At 43.0% G+C, this 13,394-nt stretch overlaps 1 long non-coding RNA gene across 1 annotated transcript in view; it reads right to left on the bottom strand.

The window, feature by feature from the left end:
* Nucleotides 1–12,444: 12,444 nt before the first annotated feature.
* Nucleotides 12,445–13,394, bottom strand: part of LOC147645481 (uncharacterized) — a 1,705-nt gene continuing 755 nt past the window's right edge. The window contains exon 2 of the long non-coding RNA XR_015282341.1: nt 12,445–13,288. This is a non-coding gene — a long non-coding RNA (uncharacterized LOC147645481). The remainder of the gene's footprint in view (nt 13,289–13,394) is intronic.

The following is a 13,394-nucleotide window of genomic DNA, read 5'->3' as shown; positions in this document are numbered from 1 at the left end:
CAAGGGCAAAACAGGCTTAAAACTTAAAAAGGGATAAAGAAAGTTTATTAACAAAACTACAAGAATAAAAACACCAGAATAAACTTGCAGAAAACTCTTCTATCTCTCACTACTTGACCATTTCTTTGTATACATGACAACATAGAGACAAAAAAAATTTTGAACTTTGGTGGTTAAAAACAGTCCCAATTCTTGTTACAGTCTTTTCATCAGTCTTTGTAGAGAAACAGAAGTCTCCTTCTGATAACCTATGGAGTTTCTCACAAGAAAACTATTTCTGTTACAGTTCTCTGTTGCTCTGATGCCAGCTGCCCGGAAATCTGTCATCAGTTCTTCTCTCATTTCACATCACTCTGAGGTGTGTATGGGCCATGAGTCTAGGGATGTCATTTTAAGGATGAGTCATTCAAAGGCAAAAGTCTTCTTCATCTGTCTCTGTGAGCTTTCCTAGAAAACAGTTTTCTCATTGCCCCAAGGCTTCAAAATCTTCGCTTTACTCAGTTCCAGCAACTCACTGTATCACAATTACTCTCTCTTTTGCTCAAAAATCCACACTTTGAACACTCCAAGCTTCCCAATACTCTGTCATGAATTAAAGGAGTCTTTTTAAGCTACTATTGTCCATCTCCATAGCTTTAACAGAAAGGTATTTCAGCTTGTAAAGCATCTCCTTATTCTCTCTTCCCCATTTAAAACTTAACTCTTTTCCTCACTGTTTTTAGTGGTTTTATGATGTCTTCTTCATGTTGATTGTCTCTCTCTTTCTCTGTCTTTCTGGGAAAAAGGAGTAATCTGTACATTTTATTCAGGTAGTAAAAGAATTAAAAGCTTTAGAAAAGCTGCAAGAGTTCATGGTGTCAGGTTTCAGTCCAGCAGCAGAAACTGAAAACTAAACCAGGTTGGCCGGCTCTGCTTTCTTTTCCTCCGCGCTCCCCCCGCCCCCGTCCCCCCCCCTTCGTCCTCTGCGGCCTTGTCCGGCTTGGGGGGGGAGGGGGCAGGGGAGAAGGAGGAGGCCACGACAGAGCCTTGTTACCTTTTCAGAAGCCAGAAACAAAAGAGCGGACCAGAGTGCTCTGACTTTACATATTAGGGCGGTGTTCACAGTTTGAATTCACTTTTTAATGGTCAAAACTGCTGTCAATTGTTCTTAAAAATGACTGATAATTGGTCAGGAGGAAAGTCTCCCATCAGCCACCAGCACCTTCAACTTCCTTAGCTCCTAAAATCACTATAAAGGTAAAGCCACCCCATGACATCAATTAAAGACAGGAATGGCAGCGTGGTGGGGAAAAAGGGTTTCTAGAAGTTCTATTCTGCATTCTTAACCTTGTAGTTTGGTTAATAAACTTACTCATTCCTTTAAGTTTGAAGCTTCTTTTGCCCTTCTCATCATCCACATCTCACAGCAAGAAATGAGTAAGTTTTACAGTGATTTTCTAACTAATGCTTTAAAACCACGACAGGCGTAACAGAGAGTGGAACACTGGGGCTGTGCCTGCTGTTGTGTCACAGAGAGGAGAACACTGGGGCTGTCCCTGCTGTCGTGTCACAGAGAGGGGGAAATTGGGACAGTCACAGCAGTGGTGTCACAAAGAGGAGGACATGGTAGCTATCACTGCTGTGGTGTCACAGAGAGGAGAACACTGGGGCTGTCCCTGCTGTGGTGTCACAGAGAGGGGAACACTGGGGCTGTCACTTGTGCTAGTGTGTGTTAGATTGACATTTATGAAAAAGAGAGAAACGGCTAAGGAAGTTAAGGTTGCTGGAAACTGATTGGAGTTTTTTGTCCTGGCCAATACCTGGCCATTTCTGGAATTGACAGTAGTTTTGCCCATTGAAAAGTGACATGAAGCTGTGAACACCACCCTTTCTATTTTAAGCCTGGGAATTTCTCTTTCTCTTTGCTTTCTGGCTTTTGAAGAGGTAACAAGGCTCTGGTTCAGCCTCCGCCGCTCCACGTCAGACAAGGCCGCGGCGGGGAGCGGGGCTGGCTGGAGTTCTGCGGTTCCTGGTGCTGGATGGCGACTGTGAAGTGACAGGAGCCCCTTCCCAGAGGGGCTGAAGCCCTCGCAGGGCTCGCTGCACCTTGTGCAGCGGGGCTGCCGGGTCAGGCCACGTCCTGGCTCGGCTGCAGTTTCTGACGCTGCTGGCTTTCAGCAGAGACTGCCGAGGAAGGGGAGGGAAAGCTCTTGAGCTGCAGTGTGCTGAGACAGTGGCCACACTCCTCCAGAGCAGCTACCAAAAATCTTCCCTGGCAAACTGCTCCAGCCGCTGCCTCGGCAGAGATCAAGGCCTGGGCAAGAGTTTAACCCTTTCACTAGGCAGATGAGACTTGCAGATTAATCCTTTTTCCAGAGAGAGGGGAAGAGAGAGGGATCACCATGGAAAGAGACAGCATCAAGGATCAAAGGCAGCAAGGGAAGGAATTAACCCTCAGATGGGAAGACAAAAAGGAGATGCCTGAATAAGCTGAAGTTTTCTTTTGTTCAAGCTATGGAGAGGGACAATAATGTCCTGAAAAAACTCCTTTCATTCCTGAAAGAGTATTTTGGGGGGAATGGAGTATTTCAAAGTGTAGATCTGAGCAAAAGTAATTCATTGATAAAGCTGAGTCAAGGGTGAAGTGGTTGTAATCCTAGGAGATGCTGGAAGAGAAAAGGAGAAGTGAGAGTTGTTGAAGATTTGTGGCTCTTAAGAGACAAAGCAAAAATTTCTGTTTCCAGAGATGGTCACAGAGACAAATGAAGAGAACTTTTGCCTTGGAAGATCTTATCCTTCAAAGGACACCCCTTGAATCATGGCCCAAGAACACAGCTCAGAGTGGTGTGAAATGGGAGGAAAGGACTGATGGCAGAGTTTTCTGGGCCACTGGCATCAGAGCAATAGGAAGCCACGAGAAAATGGTTTTCTTATGAAAAACTCCATAGACTGACAAAAAAGAACTTCTTTTTCTTGACAAAGACTGCTGAAAAGACTATAGCAAAGTTTGGACTGTTTTAACCACCAGGGTTTGGTTTTTTTCCTCTATGTTGTCAATTAAAGACAGGAATGGCAGCGTGGTGGGGAAAAAGGGTTTCTGGAAGTACTATTCTGCATTCTTAACCTTGTAGTTTGGTTAATAAACTTACTCATTCCTTTAGGTTTTAAGCTTCTTTTGCCCTTCTCATCTTCCACATCTCACAGCAAGAAATGAGTAAGTTTTACAGTGATTTTCTAACTAATGCTTTAAAACCATGACAGGCGTAACAGAGAGTGGAACACTGGGGCTGTGCCTGCTGTGGTGTCACAGAGAGGAGAACACTGGGGCTGTGCCTGCTGTGGTGTCACAGAGAGGAGAACACTGGGGCTGTCCCTGCTGTGGTGTCACAGAGAGGAGAACACTGGGGCTGTCCCTGCTGTGCTGTCACAGAGAGGTGGAAACTGGGACATTCACAGCGGTTGTGTCACAGTGTCATGGGGTGGTTTTACCTTTATGGTAGTTTTGAGAGCTAAGGAAGTTGAAGGTGCTGGTGGCTGATGGCAGTCTTTCCTCCAGACCAATTATCAGTCATTTCTAACAATTGACAGCAGTTTTGACCATTAAAACGTAGAGTCACCCTGTGAACACCTCCTTAAGATGTAAAGTCAGAGCACTCTTGTCCTCTTTTGTTTCTGGCTTCTGAAAAGGTAACAAGGCTCTGTCTTGGCCTCCTCCTCTCCCCCCCCGCCCTCCAGGCCGGACAAGGCCACAGAGGACGAAGGGGGGGGGACGGAGGAAAAGAAAGCAGAGCCGGCCAATTTGGTTTAGTTTTCAGTTTCTGCTGCTGGACTGAAACCTGACACCATGAACTCTTGCAGCTTTTCTAAAGCTTTTAATTCTTTTACTACCTGAATAAAATGTACAGATTACTCCTTTTTCCCAGAAAGACAGAGAAAGAGAGAGACAATCAACATGAAGAAGACATCATAAAACCACTAAAAACAGTGAGGAAAAGAGTTAAGTTTTAAATGGGGAAGAGAGAATAAGGAGATGCTTTACAAGCTGAAATACCTTTCTGTTAAAGCTATGGAGATGGACAATAATAGCTTAAAAAGACTCCTTTAATTCATGACAGAGTATTGGGAAGCTTGGAGTGTTCAAAGTGTGGATTTTTGAGCAAAAGAGAGAGTAATTGTGATACAAATGTGTAACAGTGAGTTGCTGGAGCAGGGTGAAGTGAAGATTTGAGGCCTTGAGGGCAATGAGAAAACTGTTTTCTAGGAAAGCTCACAGAGACAGATGAAGAAGACTTTTGCCTTTGAATGACTCATCCTTAAAATGACATCCCTAGACTCATGGCCCATACACACCTCAGAGTGATGTGAAATGGGAAGAGGAAATCTGATGACAGATTTCTGGGCAGCTGGCATCAGGGAAATGTAAAACTATAACAAAAGAGGTTTTCTTGTGAGAAACTCCATAGGTTAGCAGAAGGAGACTTCTGTTTCTCTACAAAGACTGATGAAAAGACTCTAGCAGGAATCGAGACTGTTTTAACCACCAAAGTTCTAAAGTTTTTTGTCTCTATGTTGTCACATGTACAAGAGAATGGTCAAGTAGTGGGGGATAAAAGAGTGTTCTGGAAGTTTATTCTGGTGGTTTTATTCTTGTAGTTTTGTTAATAAACTGTCTTTATTCCTTTTAAGTTTTAAGCCTGTTTTGCCCTTGTTCTAATCCATATCTCACAGCAAGAAAGAAGTAATTTTTTTAGTTACTGCTTTAAAACCATGACAAGGCCATCGCCTGCCCTTTTGGAACGACGCTCGCCTGTTGCTTAGGACCAACTGACCCATGTTCAACTTCTGTTCACATGGAACCCTGCTCCACTTCAGCCTTTGTAAGAGATGGTCCGAAGATTCTCCCATCTGTCTTACAACTGCTGCAAGGAAGGACCCTGAATATCACAAGGGACTCGGTACAGGGGCTCTGACCTGGTTGAGGTGGATGCTTGCCAAGTGATTGTTTGCCAGTGTGCTTGCTGTGCTGCCATGGTACACTGCCCTCGTTCCTGCTGGCGAGAAGAGATTTGTACCACACATCTGCCCCCCCCGAGCAATGGGTTTCATCACAATGGTCATCAATCTCTTCTGTTTTTGGCCTTGTGCCCCTCGCTTTGTAAAAAACTATAAAAAACACCCAAATATAAAATAAAATATAATTTAATAATAATAATAATATAAAAGAAATAATTCTATAATAAATATAAAATTTATTTCTATAATAAAATAAAAACATAATAATAAAAAATTAAAAATATTATAAAATAAAATAAAAATTGTAAAATAAATCCAAAACTTACTTTCCTTTGAGATCTCACCAACAGACAGAAGACTCTGCATCGTTGGATGGCGGAGTGGACTTCGACATTGGTAGCTATAATCCCCTTACTCTCTTTCTTTGTGCTTTGCTTTCTCCTCTTTTCCCTCTATCGCATATTAGTGCTGATGAGCACTCAGTAAAGTGTGTTCTGCTGTTTGAGTCCCTGGTTTGCTGATAATCTTTTGTACTCCACGATCAAATAAAAGAGCCACATCACGAATCCCACCTTGCGGATCGTGACATAAATTGGCATCATGGACAGGATTCTGAGAGACAGAAGTGGTTGCAGGTTGTTGTGCAGTCGGTATCAGGGAAGGACGTTTCGCTTCAGCCTCACCTAGCCTGCCACGCTGCTGAGCAGTGTTTAGAAAGCAAGGGAGGCGACTCGAATTTCTCACAAACTGCACATGCCCAGGTGAAAAGCACCCCTACACTCATTTGAGGGCTCTGTCTTCAGAATTTCACAAGGGATCTTCGAGTGCAAAAGGTGGGACTGATATTTTTTTCTATTTTGACTGCTTGGTGTAGCAGAGAGACCAGCAGATCTTTTAAACTGAAAGAGTCACAAGCAGATTTGGTCTCTTCACCCATTCAGGGAAGCAAAGGGAAACATAGCATGGGCTACGTAGTGTAACTAAGTTTTACTTTACTCCCTGTAGTGGTATTGGTCCCTTCACAAACAAAGATGAATGAAAACTCTGAAAACTCTAGTGCAAAAGATAAAGCTGCATTTTGTTTTGTTAGCAAAACATAATGCTAGGCCCTCTCCAGCTGGGGAAGAATGGGCTCAAAATAATTGGTTCAAGCTGGAAAATGTAACTGACAGAATTTGCTCCCTGCAACATGAGGCAAAGTTCAAATTTGGCCGTAATAAAGCCATAATTTGTTCTGTATTGGGAGCTTGCCTTACGTCAGCTGTAGAGGCTCGCACGAGACAAAGGTAGGAAGAAAATGCAGTTAGTCAATCCCTACAAAATTTAGTTGAAAGTTTGCAAAATGAAGAAAATAATTTCTTACAAACTGCCCTGAGTGAGGAGTGTGCCAAAAATTCAGTGTGCTGACTCCTTTAAGGAGTTGCTGGAAAAAGAAACTCCTCAGACAAATCACATATATCCTCAAGCAGATTTACATTTGGTAAAAAATTGTGGTGAAAACTGTTGCTCCCAAGTAAGACCTTTGATTAAAACAGAATATAACTACATCAGTGATGAAGATCTTGATCTGCATATAACCACTAAAGAAATCCCGTACACTGCTACTGCATTGGCTAAGTTAAAAAAGGAGTACGGGCGTCTCCCTCATGACTCAGAGACAGAATACGTATTCCGAGTGTCTCTCACAGGGGGAGATCAAATTCGATGAACAGAACAAGAAGCAAGTGGTTATTTGGGACATGGTGTTTTCTTAACAACAGGAGATAACCGCAACCCATGGTCCCTAACCCAGCGAGCTGCATATTGGGCAGGGGGACTTAACCCCCTGGAAAGGGGAGATCCTGTAGCTTTGGCTGGTTCCCCAGACCAAATTCTAGAAAATATTCATAAGGCAGCTTGTTTGCAAGTGATTCATGAAAGAAAATTAAATGCTGGTTATGAATCACCAATGTTGCTACCTGTGAATGCTAAAATTATGACCCCTTTAATTTGTGGTCTTCCAGAATCACTGAAACCTACAGCAATTCTCCTCGAAACAACCATAGATGATATCCTCGTGGGAGGAGATGAAAAAGAAGTAATAAAAAATAAAGATGCTGAAAAGAGTTACACTACCTGGGAAAAAGGATTGTTTGTAGTTATTCCAGCTCTCATAGAAGTAGGAAAAACTGCACAACAACAACCAATTGCATTAAAAGGCCCTTTTGAAGTTATGAAGACAGTCAGTACTGGGACTCCCCCCTCCAATGGGGTGGTCCAGAGGGCCTCAGTGAGAAAGTGGTATGAACAGATTGAACATTACTCTAACATCTTCTCAATAACAGAAGGAGCTGTAAAAAATCAGGTGATACAAAAAACTGAGAGCTTAAGTAGCAGCCATGACAAACCTGACTTGATAATTAAAGAAACCCCTCCTAATATAAAAACAGAAAACGGTAGGCAAATTTCTAGTCTACAGTATTGGTGGAACTTGGGGGTGAAGAAAGAGGTACTGAAGGGTTTAATGGTTAACCTGCCGCTTGAAAAATTAAGTAAATTGGTCTCTCAGTGGCAGGATTCCAGCCCCCTTGTACCAAGCACTCCACCTTGCCCTCAACTGATTCTGGGCAGTGGGCTGAAGCAACACCACTCACAGGTTCTGGACAGTGAGCAAAAACAATCAGCAAACTCTTGGTTCACTGATACCTCTGCCAAACAAGAGGGAGAGGTGTGGAGGTGCAGGGCAGTAGCCTCCACCTTTCCTCTGCTGAACGAATTGTTACTGAGGAAGAAAGCAGCACTCAGGATGCAGTGCTGAGAGCTGTTTGGAGTGTTTTCCAGCGTGAGGCACAGAATACCTCTCTTGTCTGTATCTACACTAACTCCTATGCTATGTTCAAGGGATATACTGAGTGGCTTCCTTTTTGGCAACAAAAGGACTGGGAAGTAAACAGGATTCAGGTATGGCAAAAGGAAAAGTGGCAAGAAATTCTACGCTTTGTGCTGGTAAGAGTGGGGATTATATCTTGGTTAGTCCAAGCTGAAGCTTTTAAAAGAACTACAGGAGAATATGCATGGGTATCCTTCGATGCCTTGGGGAAAGAGCATCGGATAAACACGTGCTGGATAATTCCATTGTTTTAATCTCCTGCCCCTATGTGGCAGACTCTGTTTTGTTTATTCTCTACAGAAGAATACCGAGGGACATGAAGATCAGATAAACCATGAACTTCCAGATTTAAAACAAATGCTGTAGCAAGGCCTATATTTAGTGTAATAATCACATACCATGATGTGAACACGGTGATTTTTGTGCTAAATTACAAAACTAATGTTTTCCCTTCTTTCCTGTTAATTCAAGGTGATGATGTTTCAATACGTTGCAGACTGAGTACCGGATCCCACACTGAGCCTGTACACAGTCAAGTCGCCGGATCTCGTGGCCAGGTTAAATCTTGTGAAACTTGGAATCAAGATTGTTGGCTGAATTTAACAGCTGTACAATTGTCCTCCAAAATTGTGTGTGGTAAAAACAATACCAAATATTGGGGAGAGCTTAATGTTCATGTTGTAATACCTACCACACAGCCACCAATTAGATTGACTCCAAAAATTTCTGAAACCGGACCCTATGTAATCAGGAAAACTGGCCAACAACAAATGCTATTTAATCCAGCATGGTCTATCAAACTGTGATGGATTGGCATTTAAGAAAACAAAGAGAAACACCTAAGGAAGTTCAAACCGCTGGAGCTTGATGGGAGTTTGTCTCCTAGCCAACAGCTGGTCATTTCTAAGAATTGACAGCAGTTCTTAACCATTGAAAAGTGAGACACCACCTTAAGACCCAAGCCTGGGAATTTCTTGGTCTCTTTGTTTCCTGTCTGTGAAAGGTAACTGAGCTTTAGCTGGCTTCCCGTCCCCGGCCCAGCCCATGCGGCCCGGGCAGGGGCTGGGCTGGGCCTGCCGCGGCTCCCGGCCGGGAGATGGGGCCTGCAGGGCTTGCCCCGGGCTCTGGCCGAGCCAGGCCGGTCCCTGGCTTGGCTGCAGTTTTTGCTGTGACTGAATTCACCAGAGACTGCCAAGTAAGGAAAGAAAAGAAGCTCTTGACCTGCGGCGGGCTGAGACAGTGACCACACTCTCCAGAGCAGCCATGAACAATCTTCCATCGCAGACAACTCCAGCTGCTGCTCCGGCAGAGATCACAGAACCATCTACAAAGCCTGGGCAAGATTTTAACTCTTTCATCACCCAGATGAGACTTTCAGATTAATCCTTTTTTTCCAGAAAAAGAAAAATATAGTAATCAACATGTAAAGAGACTTTATAAACTATCAGAGACAGTAAAGAAAAGAGTTAAGCTTCAGAAGAGGTAGAGAATAAGGAGATGCTTTAATTAAGCTGAAATACTTTTCTGTTAAAGTTATGGAGATGGACAATAGTGTCCTGAAAAAACTCCTTTAATTCATGACAGAGTATATAGGGAGGAATGGAGTGTTCAAAGTATAGATTTTGAGCAAAAGGTGGAGGAATTGTGATACAGTGAAGTGCTGGAACAGAGTGGGGAGAAGTAATAGTTGAAGATTTGAAGCCTTGAGAGGCAAAGAGAAAATTTCTTTTTTCAAGGGAAGCTCACAAAGACAAATGAAGAGAACTTTTGCCTTTGAATAACTCATCCTTAAAAATGACATCCCTAGACTCATGGCCCATAACACACCTCAGAGTGATGTGAAATGGGAGGAGAAAATATGATGACAGATTTCTGGGCATCAGAAAAATAGAAAGCTATAACAAAAATAGTTTTCTTGTGAGAAACTCCATAGATTAGCAGAAGAAGACTTCTGTTTCTCTACAAAGGCTGATGAAAAGACTCTATCAGGAATTGGGACTGTTTTAAACACCTGAGTTCCAAACTTTTTTGTCTCTATGTTGTCATTTGAACGAGGGAATGGTTAAGTAGTGGGGGATAAAAAGGTTTTTCTGGAGGTTTATTCTGGTGTTCTTATTCTTGTAGTTTTGTTAATGAACTTACTTTATTCCTTTTAAGTTTTAAGCCTGTTTTGCTCTTGTTCTAATCCACATCTCATAGCAAGAAATAAGTAAATTTTCTAGTAATTTTTTAGTTACTGCTTTAAAACCACGACACTTTTGTAGTCTAAAAGGATTGCTCCTTTGAAAAAGAAGCCAAATTTTAAATTATAATTTACTTTTTCTCTCTTATTTTTTAAACCTCCTCAGGGCTTCATATAATTCTATTTTATAGCAAAAAGAACATTTGCCAAAAAGCTTTAAAACAAATAGCCAAGCACTGATACATGGTAAAATGCTGATCTTTTTATCTTTTTTTTTACCATTTCTTATCAGTGTTTTTTCTTCTTCTTTTCACTGCAATAGCATCACAAGTACGGAGAAAGAAAAAAGGCCACAGTCCATCATCATTTTCATCATTTTACAGAAATTTCTAAAAACTTTTGGGAATGAGGATGGGCAAAATCAGAACTACAAGAACAGGAGGCAACTGCAAGTCCCATCAGAAAGAAACCGGGATTTTCCTGGAAAAAAACAAAATGCAGTAACATTGATAAACACAAAAGAAATTCCCAAATAAAATGAAAAATTTGGGCTCTACCAGGCCTTGGTAACCTGTTGTGTTGGAATTTCTCCTATTCCACCTCCAAGTTATTCTTTTCTCTCGCACTGTATTAGGAACGGCGAGGAGTACGACACTGACTCCCTTGGCTGCATTGTCCAAGAGAGCAAAGTTTATTATTCTTAATCTACTTTTATACACATGTTTGAGAAGGTCTGAGAGGTAAAACTCCCATTGCTCATTAAAGGTACACATCACCTTCATTGCTTAAGTGGAACACCAGCCCTTGACTAACACCTGCAAATTGGTGTCCTTTACCAAGAACTGTTGGGATTCCTTCTTATGCTTTCCCAGGCCAGAGAGAGAAGCCTGTGTGACTTAGTTTCACACAGGCTCTGTGCTCCCTGCCTGCTTTCAGCATCCATACGCATCCAGTGCATTTGGTTGGAATGTTATCCTTTTTTTCCCTTCTTAAAAATGCTTTTTTTCCCAGTTTCTTTGTGCTTGTTTCTACTGCGATTTCCCCATTCCCTGCACTATCCGGTATTTTTCTGGATCTGGATTCTCTCCTGCCTCACTCCCCGCTGTCTCAGACACCTGAAATCCCGCCCCCAAAAAAATCCCCAAAACTCTCAGAAGACTGGATCAGCACAACTTGTATCAGCACCATCACCAGAGTGTTCCTCGACAAACAGGCAGATTATTTGGGATGAGAACCCATCATCCAGCAGATCCATGAATTCCTCCAATGTGGAGCTGGAAAAAGCTGCTAAAATCAGGATTTTGCCATTCTGGGAGTGTTTTGGAGCCCAGGTTTATTCCCATGGGGAATAAAATCCTTCCTGGTTTGAACCAATCCATTTGGAAGGCTGCACATGGCTCACCTGGGCTGGGAAAAAGCAGAAAAATCCTGGATCACACACCTGAGGGAGGGGTCTGTTAATCCTGGCTCATCCCACAAACTTCCATTCCTCAATCAGGGAAGGATGGATTAGGGAAATCCCCCGTCCAGGAGCACATATGGCACCTCCCAAAAAAACATTTCCTTCTTTTTCCAATTCCAGGAACCAAATTCCTGGATTATTTCCCATCAGGAAATGGGGTTAATTAAAGATCAGTTTTTTTCCCAGCATTCCGGTCTTAAGCACTCCAGCGATTCTGCTGATCTCTATCCCAGGTGTGATTCAGAGGGTTGGGATCTCCTGGAAAAGGGTATTGATGGTTTCTTCCTTGGAAACCCCAGGGCTCTGGTCCTGGCACATCCTGGCATTCTCACCCCCCTCAGATAAACCTGCTCCAGTTAGGAGCCCCAGGGAAGCACCAGAGCAGCCGGTTGTCAGGAACAAGGCAAATCAAGCCTGGGGGCTGCTCATGGAGCTGGATCAAGACGCACCTGGGAGCCCTCAGCAATCCAGCCAGCACCACATGGGCAGGAGGACACAGATGGTGCTGCCAGGCTGGGACAGGGCTTGTGCCTTCAGCACAACCACCAAAGGCCAAGGGGCTTCTGGCCATTTTCCCTGCACCACTGCACACCTGGGCAGCTTGCTGAGCACAAGCACCCTTTTCCCCCTCTTCCCCTATGCCCTGCAGACCCTGGGCAGCAAAAGAACAGTCTTGCAGTCTGTTTATTAGAACACATCTTTTATTTATACACTACAGAAAAATGATAAAAGAACAGTCTTGAAATAAATGGAGAATGCCTGCTGGATCAGGTGGCCACAGCAGACAGGGCCTCGCAGATCAGGTCCCTGTGGAGCTCCAGCAGCACAGCCAGGCACAGCCCCACGGACGAGGCCGTGTTCTTTTCCCAGCTGTGCATCTCTTTAAATACCTTCATGCAGTCTTTGGTTATTTCACTAATGGTGTGGGTGGGATTCTTATTTTTCTTTTTGAGAATTTCTTGGAAAGCTTCCTGATACAAAATGAAGGTGCCATCACTGATCTTTGATGGGATAATATCTTCCTAGTGTTTTTTCAACTGCTTTATTTTGGTTTCTTTACGCTTTGATGGCTTTTGAATTTTTTCCTGTGGCTGCTCTTCTGTTTTTCTGTTAGTTTGTAATCCAATGGAGGCTTGTTGTTTTAACATCAGATAGCATCTCTTGTCACTGATTTGTTTTGCAGTTTTGGATGGGATGTGTTCAGCAATCAGTTTATTAATGTTTTTATTACCCTCATATTGTTTTATTAGTTGGATTAGCAGATTTTCCTCCTCTTCACTCCAGCATTTCTTGTGGGCTCCTCTTGCTGATGTTTCTTTTGGTCTCATGGCTTCTAGCTTCTCCTGGTTTCTGACTGCTGGATGTGCAATTCTTTTATGTTGTCCCAGTCCAATTTTAGTTTGAAAACTCATCTGGCATACATTGCAGGGCCATTTTCCTGGGGATGGTTTTTTTATTTTACCTTTGCATTTTGGATAGTGGCAGGCAATGCTGTGAAAATTTGTATTTTCCAAATCACATTTGGTGCATTTAAATTTGCATTCTCTAATTCCATGTGCTCTGAGTAAATGTTCAATTAATCCAGGCATTTTATTCGTTTTAATACCGCAGCACGGGCAGGGTGGATTCTCATCTGGAACTGATATGACAGGGCAGTCTTCTGATTCCCCATTGTTTGGTGGTTGAATAGTGGTTTCCTCTGGCTCTGATAAAACGGCTGCTTCTTCCTGGGTGGGTGGGGATGTGGCAGTCTTTTCCTGGCTCTTATCAATCCCGTTATCATCTAGAGATAAGCAAGTCATTGTATCATCACAGTACACATCAGGGTATTCCCCCAGCCCCTCCCGCCCCACACAATGGGCATTACATTCTTCGGCACAATGCATCGA

Source organism: Cyanistes caeruleus, unplaced genomic scaffold (genome assembly GCF_971803275.1).
Source record: "Cyanistes caeruleus unplaced genomic scaffold, bCyaCae1.hap1.1 HAP1_SCAFFOLD_267, whole genome shotgun sequence".
In the NCBI taxonomy this organism is placed as follows: domain Eukaryota; kingdom Metazoa; phylum Chordata; class Aves; order Passeriformes; family Paridae; genus Cyanistes; species Cyanistes caeruleus.
The sequence above is the reverse complement of the archived record's forward strand: the minus strand, read 5'-3'. Positions and strand labels throughout refer to the sequence as shown.